Below are 8,674 nucleotides of genomic sequence, written 5' to 3'. Positions count from 1 at the left end.
GATTTGGCCTAACAATTCACTCATATTCTATTGATAAGCCAATGGAAAGTAACTAAAATATAAAATTTTTGATTTTTTTCAATGTTCTAATCAGAATTTATCAAAAATAGCCAGTAATTATATGTAATAATATTCTATGTATAGTAATGACAACTAGGATAAGTAAAAATATATTTTAGTAAATGTTTTCTGATGAAAATAATAAAAAAATGAGAAAAGATAGCTGGATTAAAGTTAATTATATTTTAGTAAATCCAAATGTGTACGAATAAAATTGATTATAGTAACTAGAACATGTCTTAATATAGTCTATTCTAGATTCTAGGGTATACTTTCATATGAAATAAATTTATCATTTTTTTCTGAAAGTATTTTATTTGTTAAAAAATGAGTAAAGAATATTGTACAGTTTTCTGATGTCAAAATAAACAGAAAATGACATATTGAGAGAAGATAACGTTTGATTCAACTACCAAAATAATCCCTTATATAAAACTTTGTAACAAAAAGTTTATAACAAAAGTTAGATGCCAAGAACAGTGGAAATTTGACAACTACTTCTCTAAGTTTAACTTTTCTAGATACTTGATATGACAGTAGACTGTATTGCTTATTTGTGTACTGTTTTATTTGCTTGCTTTTTTAAAAATATTTTTTTAGTTGTAATTGGACACATTACCTTTATTTTATTTATTTTTATGTAGTGCTGAGGATTGAACCCAGCATCTCGCACATGTGAGCACTCTACTGCTGAGCCACAACCCCAGACCCAAATTTGCCTACATATTACTTATTGCTCAACTCCTGTCAGGAAGGATTGCTGCCAATGTGAATAATTTTTTATGATCTGTTTTCAAGTATCAAAATCAGTATTAATAAACTCCGATTAATTTACCTTTCAGTTGGGTTAAGTACAATTGTTTGAACTTCTGCAATATGAATCTGTTAGGGTCTGTAAACAAGTCAAGATGGCGAATGGCAAAATGCCAGAGGGAGTGGTTTGTGAAGTAATGCCAGGGAGCCATTAAGTGTGGAGATTCCACTTTAACATTATCTTTATGTTAATTAAGATAAGCTGTGTGGAATGTATATATACCCCTCCTGTCCTACAATAAACGGCTTCCACTCCTGCTGTTAGTTTGAACTAACCAGGGGGGTGAGGAACAACTTGTGTACATTGATACAGCAGGAGTGGGATATATATATAATGTATATATACATTACACACAGCTTATCTTAATTAACATAAACTAGATACAGCAGTCAACCACTAAGGAATCTCCACAAACCACAAACCACTCCCTCTGGCATTTTGCCAGGCACCATCTTGACTTGTTTACAGACCCTAACATGAATCAATATTAACTATGTTTTAACCTATTACCTCAGATATACAGCTGATGAGCTTTGTGGGAATCACGTTTATGAGTACAAATTTAGTTGCTTTTGTTGTCTTTACAAAACAATGTTTTGTTGTTTTATAGTTGTTTGTCTAAGCAAGCTTCTACCTCCACCATAAATGTGGGTTTTAATATGGTAAATATATTAACATGAGATGTGTAAACACAGTTAAATTTCTCATATTAAGAGAGAAGATGTAGCAAATGATGGAAAGTCAAAGTGTAGTAAGAGAAATCAGCCCAATGGTTTCAAAACCATTTCAGTCTCCATTTAACCTAGGATATTTGGGGAATAAATTCACTGCATTGCCCAGGTCTTTCTATGACTTAGATCTTCGCTTGTTGGAAAGCATTAGCTGATCAGATAAACAAGCAGGACTATTTTCTTTGTGTAATCAAGTCTCTGTGCCCAGCTGAAAGAAAGTCAAAGGAGTCACAGGTGTTTGAATGCACAGAAAGGTTATCTGAATAACTGAACATAATGAAACTCAAATGCCTATTTCTCCATGGGAAATATTAGAGGGTCTCTCTGTAACACATAATCATGGGGGGCTATTTATAACTCAAAACAGACCCCATCATCTGGGCTCTGATGACACCATTAAACTTAGGGCTCTGTCCTACTCCATTAAATCTGGTAGAATCAGAAAACATATATTACAGTACCAAATTCACCACTGATTGGTGAAGCAGAAGTTACTGCTACATGCATTGTATTAGTCACTCCAGTGTGTGAGATTTCCATGTAATTCAGAGAAGATGGAAGTACTTTGGGTTTGCTGAATTTTATGAGATTTGATTTTATGAGATCTTTTACCTACATAGAAGTTGACATTGCCATAGTCCACATTTGGCTCAAGGGAGAACACTTTATAAAGATGTATATATACTTTAAACCACTTTCTCTCATATTGAAAAGTCCTTTTAAATTCATCAACTTCTTTCCATCACTCATCATACATCCTATGATAATACCTGTGAATTTTATCCAAAGAGACGAGAGATTCAAACCTGAAAATGCAATCTTCACTGACAATTTTGAAAGATTATATTGTTGGGAATCTTCTTATGTGAAGGTTGATCTTTGATCTCAGTCCTGAAGAATTAAAGAGAAGGCAGAGGAACGTTTTGATAATATATCTTTAATATAAAGACACAAAGAATAGACTGTTCAATTTTTAGAACTTTCTACATCTTTATCATAAAGAAACTAACAATGGTTCCTCATGCACAGTCCAGTCCAGGTATGATTGAGTGTAATTATAAAGGAACTCGGTCATTCTACTCCAGAATCAGACTGAAGATGTAAAATGGACTTATTGTTACAGAACAGAATTATGGGTACTATCAGCCTGGGAGAAGCAGGACTGACTCTCTTGAGTGCTAACAGAATGCTTATGGAACACTTTTTTGAGTATGGTGTGTGGACTGCACCACCTTTGTGTTGTGCAGTCCAAACAAAGGCATAATCTGCACCACACTATAGGATACTTTTCCTCATGTCCTTTACTTCTTTACCTACAAATTCTAGCGTTTCGTTATATTTTTATTTATATGTGGACTATGCTTATCTAAAAGCTATTCATATTTAACTATCATATAAATCCCGAATAGTTGTAGCATAATCTGAATAATGAAAACAAAACAAAAAAACAAGAGAAATTTCCTTTTCTCTCCTATCTTTCATTTAAAAGGACATTTTCAACTTAGAGGATGAAGTAAAAGTTCATATCCTAAGACTTGTGACTCCTTCCCTTTTCTTCCCTTGACTATTGGAATATTCACAAATTTAACCCTCATGACCAGGGGACAGGACAGTCTCTGAAGAGCCCACAGGCTCATAAGTTAAACTCATGAGCAGAGAATTTTCAATCCTCTTCTTAATGTTTTAATCATAAAGATTAGTTAAAAATTAGGAATCATTATTTTGAGGAAAATTCAAACAGGAAAGGTGGAGGCCAAAATCTATAACACAAAAAAAGTAAAAGAAAAATCAATTGGAGCAAATAGAAACAAAGCAAGAGATAAAAATTCAAATGATTTATTATTAATATATTCAGAGCAATAAGAGAAGATATTATAAGCCATGAACTAAGTGAGAGAACTAAGAAATATTTCTGGAGAAAAATACGGGGCTTGTTTATTCTGAAGATGTTCTGTATGCCTTTAGAAAATTTTAAAAATATTGATGTGAAAGTTTGGAAAGTACAGTTGTGGAAATAGCATAGAATAGCGGAAAATAGAAAAATTGATAAGAAATAGTTGAGAGACATTTACAAAATTAGAGAAATTAGAAATTGGTTCTCCATTGCTTGACAATAATATTCCCAAAAGTTAAAAAACAAAACAGAACAAAAACCAAACAAGGAGAGTTATAAAATATCAAAATTGTTCCACATTTTTCCAGAATAGCAGACTGTGTTACCCATGTAAAAAGGAACCACCTGGTCCCTTTAACAAAGCATATCACATTGAAATTCTCAAAAACTGAAATATGGCAGAGAGAGAATCTTAGAAGTTTTGGGATAGGAAGGAGATATATGTCACCTGAAAAAGGCCAGGAATCAGAATGGCATCGGAGATCTCAACAGAAGGACAGGCAACCAAGAAAAGAAAGTTTTAAAAAAATAAGAAACCAAAAGCACCATCATCACCAATAATCAAAAAACACCTTCAAAGTCCTAAGAAAACTGGTTTCCTGAATTCTATATTTAATATTAAGACAGAATTATTTTTAAACATAAATTATCTCAAAGGTTATCTATTCATCTCTTTTCTAGGGAAGACACTGGTTTATGTGCTCCATCTGTAATAATTTTGGGGTCAACTTGACAGGATCAGGGTCCATGGATATTTGCCTGAGCCTTATTTCACAGCGGATCTGTTTTTCCGGATGACATTAGCATTGAACCACTGAACTCAATAAAGCTGTTGGTTCTCCCCAATGTGGTGGGCATTGTCCAGTCCACTGAGGACCTGAACAGAATAAAGTAGAGAAAAGGAGGCTTTCTCCTTCCTTCTGTCTGACTACTTTGGCTGGGGTGTTAGTCCTCTGCCCTTGGACCAAAACTTATACCATGATCTTCCTTAATTTTCAGGTCTCTGGACTGGAACTGACTTCTAGTATCAGTTTTTTCTGAGTCTGGTCTTTCTGCCTGGTAGATCATGGGATGCCTGAACCTCAATGACCACATCAACCAACTCCTTATGACGATCCTCTTTATATATATTCTATTGATTGTATTTCTACAGAATTATAAAATAAAGTAGACTCAGAGAGAAAAGAAGAAAAAAAAAAGAGGAAGAGGAGGAGGAAAAAGAAAAGAAATGAGGAGACTTGAAAACATGTGGCCTGAGAAGCAGACCTGATTCAAATCCAGGAGAAGGAAGTTTCCCTGCAGAAGTGAGTCTTGGGCCCCAGAATCAGTTAACACAGACTGCAGGTCTTTAGCAGTCCTGAGGAAAGATTTCTCTGAGAGTTTAAGTCAACAAAACATCTGATATGTTTGAATTTGCTAAGGGAGATTGATATTAACAGCAGAGATTTTGGCATAAAGAAACTGTAAGTTCTCAGATAGCTAAGCAAAGGATAAGATAAGAAAATTGTTTTAAAAACTAAAGTTCAGCCAGAGGGAATCACTATTCTGATATTTACCAAGGCTAATGGTGACTAGCCTTCACACTTTGTCATAATATCAGCCTTCATTATAAGCTAAACTAATAAAATTATGTTGGAACTATATTTTGGGAAGGAAGTGAGGGGAAGGATATATTTGTGCATGATCGCACACAGAGAAAATGGTCTATATCTGGGGAAACAAAGGGAACTTTGTTATTAAATTTCATAGTAAGAAATCAATAGAGGTCACCTTTAAAAAAATCCAAGAAGAGCAATATAAGCATATTATTTATAGATGTGAACATAGATGCCTATAGAAGGGACTAGCAGAATAAATGAGAGTGTGTGACTGCTATTGCTCTTAATAAGCTTTATAGATTCTGTTGATGGTTGAGACTATGTACAAAGTAAAAACCAAATTAAAGAAAAAGAATGTCTATGCTTCAATATGGGGTCTGTCAAATAATTTTAAGATATCTCTAAGGTGTTAGAGAAATGAGGATAGGGATGCTCTCATTTTGTAGCAGATGCTTTTAAAAGAAGACTTATGTAATTATATTTTTAATTGAGTATGTTCTTCCTGTGTTTGACAAATTCAAAGCTACTTTCATAAACCTTGGTTATAAAGCCAATTTCATAATTTAGATCATAGAATTCTGATTCTATAGAACCTTTGAAATTATAGAGCCAGCCTCCTCATTTAGATGGGGGAAACTAAGGCCCAGAGAAAATGGTCACAGAAATTGAACTAGTTTCAGTTACCTGTTAAAAGAATGTGACAACAAAGATTAAGATACATAACATTGAAGTTGTGGCATCAGGATGGTTTTGCATTCTGTGCCTACCTTTTATGGCTAGACAATATCCGGCAAATTATTTAAACCCATTCAGAGTCAGGCTCCTCATTTTCGAAATGAGAAATGGTAGTTTATTGAGTTAAATAAACTGGAGCAGAATGCTCAATAAATTATAGCATTATTATGATTATCATCGAGGTTCTAGAATATACTTCTGTGCTCTGAGTTAAATGTAGAGGGCGCTGTATTTTAATTGGGACGACTGTAAAAATATCATGTAGATACACTTCAGAATGAAGTTAACAATAATGGCAGGACTACAGGTTAAATCAGGGCTGTGCCAGGCAAACTGCAATGTAAGATCTTTTATGATGCAGTGAGATTAACTCATAAATGTGTAAGAGAATATCTGAAGAGCAAGTGGAGGTCATCTGAGTGACATGTGAGGCACAGGTAGTGCCTGGAAAGAGTTGGTAAGCACCATTGCCAAATACTCCACTAGGAGTAACCTTGAGAAATGTTCCAGTTGAGGAGAAAACTTTTAAAAGTGAAATAACTCTGGCATTTGAAGGATACAAGGAAATAAGATGGGCAGAGACAGTGGAGTTGGCTGATTACTGTCAAGTTGTCTTGATGGTTTGCAGAGGGATAATGAGAAGTTGAGGACCAGCAATTAAATGCTAGAGGTAAGAGTCAGATTGGCTTTTTTGGTAGCTTAAAAAGAGACTTTCATCTTTTGCAATGGAAGAACAGGCCCAACTGAGCAGCGAACTGAAGTTTACAGAGTTCTAGAGACACTTCAGCGCACAACCAAAGAACATCTGCTATACTGAGGCAGAGTCTTAGGTTGGACTTGAGAGTCTGAATTATCATGTGGGAATATCTGTATTTTGCCCTACGAACACCTTCTGAGACCTCACAGCTTGCAGAAGAGCTCACTCTTCCTTTGTATGGCCAAGGACATCAACTGTGCTGCAGATATTGAGAGAACTTTTCCCTCTTAGAACAATAGCTTCTTCAGGAACTATCACCAGCTCTTCTCCTAGCTGCTAGGCCAGTAATCAGATGATAGAGGAGGAAGGATATTTTATACCCAAGTAACTGTAAAAATATCTACCATGTACAAGAGTCAGAACTACCCTGAGACTGGAATTTAATCAAATATGAGTGGAATAAGGAAAAAAAGTCATTTACTTTGGGGCACTTTCTGGGTACACAGGATTCAATACCCTGGCCAAGACACTAGGGGATGAAACAAATTATCTGTAGGAATATCTTTAAAATATGAGGAAAAATAACAGGCAGTGTGGAATGGTATGAAGATAAGTGAATTAGCTTTGCAGGATAGGGCAAGGAATAAAGAGGTCGTGGGAGGCAGACGGGTTATAATGGGTATATTATATGAAGTAAAAACCATGACAAAAAGAAATAAATAAGAGAACTACAAAATTAGGTTGGCCAAGAGGACCCAGAAGAACATAAGGAATGAGTTGTTGAGAGAAGGTTCATTATCAGTATGAATTGTTTATTCTGCAGACAAGGACTGAGAATAGGAGAGGTTGTTGGTCACAGAGTGGAGTTCTTTAATGTCTATCCTGATGACTGGGCTCTGAGATGACAGAAGCGATCACTTAACCACAGGAAAACCACAAGACTGCCATTACCCCGAGACGGGTAGGTGCCAGGGACAAAATATGGGAATTGTTCAAACCTATGGTGTTCTCAGGACAAAATGAATGGGCAGCAGAATGTGGTGTCATGTCACAATTGTACCCAGGAGAAGGCAAGAATGGGAGGAGCTAGAAATTAAAAGTGGTAAACTGGAAATATGATTTTTTTTTTTGCTTTAGTCTCAGTCCTAAACTAACGTTTAAACCTGAAATCTATTGCTGACTGGTGGCTAGGCTCCTAATATGAAGAATATGATTCTTCTAGACTCTGATCAAAAGAACCTATTTACTCAGATACCTTGGGGGAAAAGTGACACTTGTACCTTTGAAGATTATTGAATATAAGGCTTGAACTGGCACCGATACCTAGAGAGTCAAAATCCCACTTTCAGAACGGGGGCTCAAGGGCAGCTGCTCATTATTGACTATCTTAGTCCACATGACCTCTTAGTAGTCGCTTTCCCAGTCCCTAAATATAATATTTGAAATGACATAGTTGGCAGTTGGAATAAACCTCATATTGGATGTTTGGTGGAGGCTCTTGGGAGAAGAAAAGTGGAAACCTTAGAAAATGACTTCCAGAAAATGAAGTAAAAGTAGTTTTGCATCTTAAGGAGAAGAATGGGTGGGTACGTAAGCTATTCTATCATAGAAAGCTGAAAGTATAGAGGAATGATGCTCTTTATTGTGTGATTCATTTAATTTGCTAGTTGGTTCCTTAGAGAAACTGGATGGACTATAGAAGTGATCATGGATGTCTACAAACTAAGTCAAATGGTGGCTCTACTCACCACTGGGGTAGCAGATGTGGGGTTGTCTGTAGAATGGATGAGTAAGGCCTCAGGTACACGGAATATGGATATTCTCATGCACCAAGAGGATTTGGAAGAGTTTACATTAACCTCGAATGGATTGCAGTGTTCATTGAGAGTTATGCATCAGAACTATGTTAATTCTCTTGCCCCCTGTTATGATATATTCTGAAAGATCTGTCCCTCCACCTGGATGCCCCATGGGATTCACACTGATCATTAAACAATGCTCTCACCCTGACAAGAGAGGCTGAGCAAGAGGTGGCTAACTCTAAATCCTCAGAGCTTTGTGCATCCCAATATGTTCCAACAAGTGGTGTTTTAGACAGGCATTATGCCACTGTGACCAAAATACCTGACAAGAACTATTTAAAGG

The sequence above is a fragment of the Urocitellus parryii genome, chromosome 10 (genome assembly GCF_045843805.1).
Source record: "Urocitellus parryii isolate mUroPar1 chromosome 10, mUroPar1.hap1, whole genome shotgun sequence".
Classification (NCBI taxonomy): domain Eukaryota; kingdom Metazoa; phylum Chordata; class Mammalia; order Rodentia; family Sciuridae; genus Urocitellus; species Urocitellus parryii.
The sequence above is the reverse complement of the archived record's forward strand: the minus strand, read 5'-3'. Positions refer to the sequence as shown.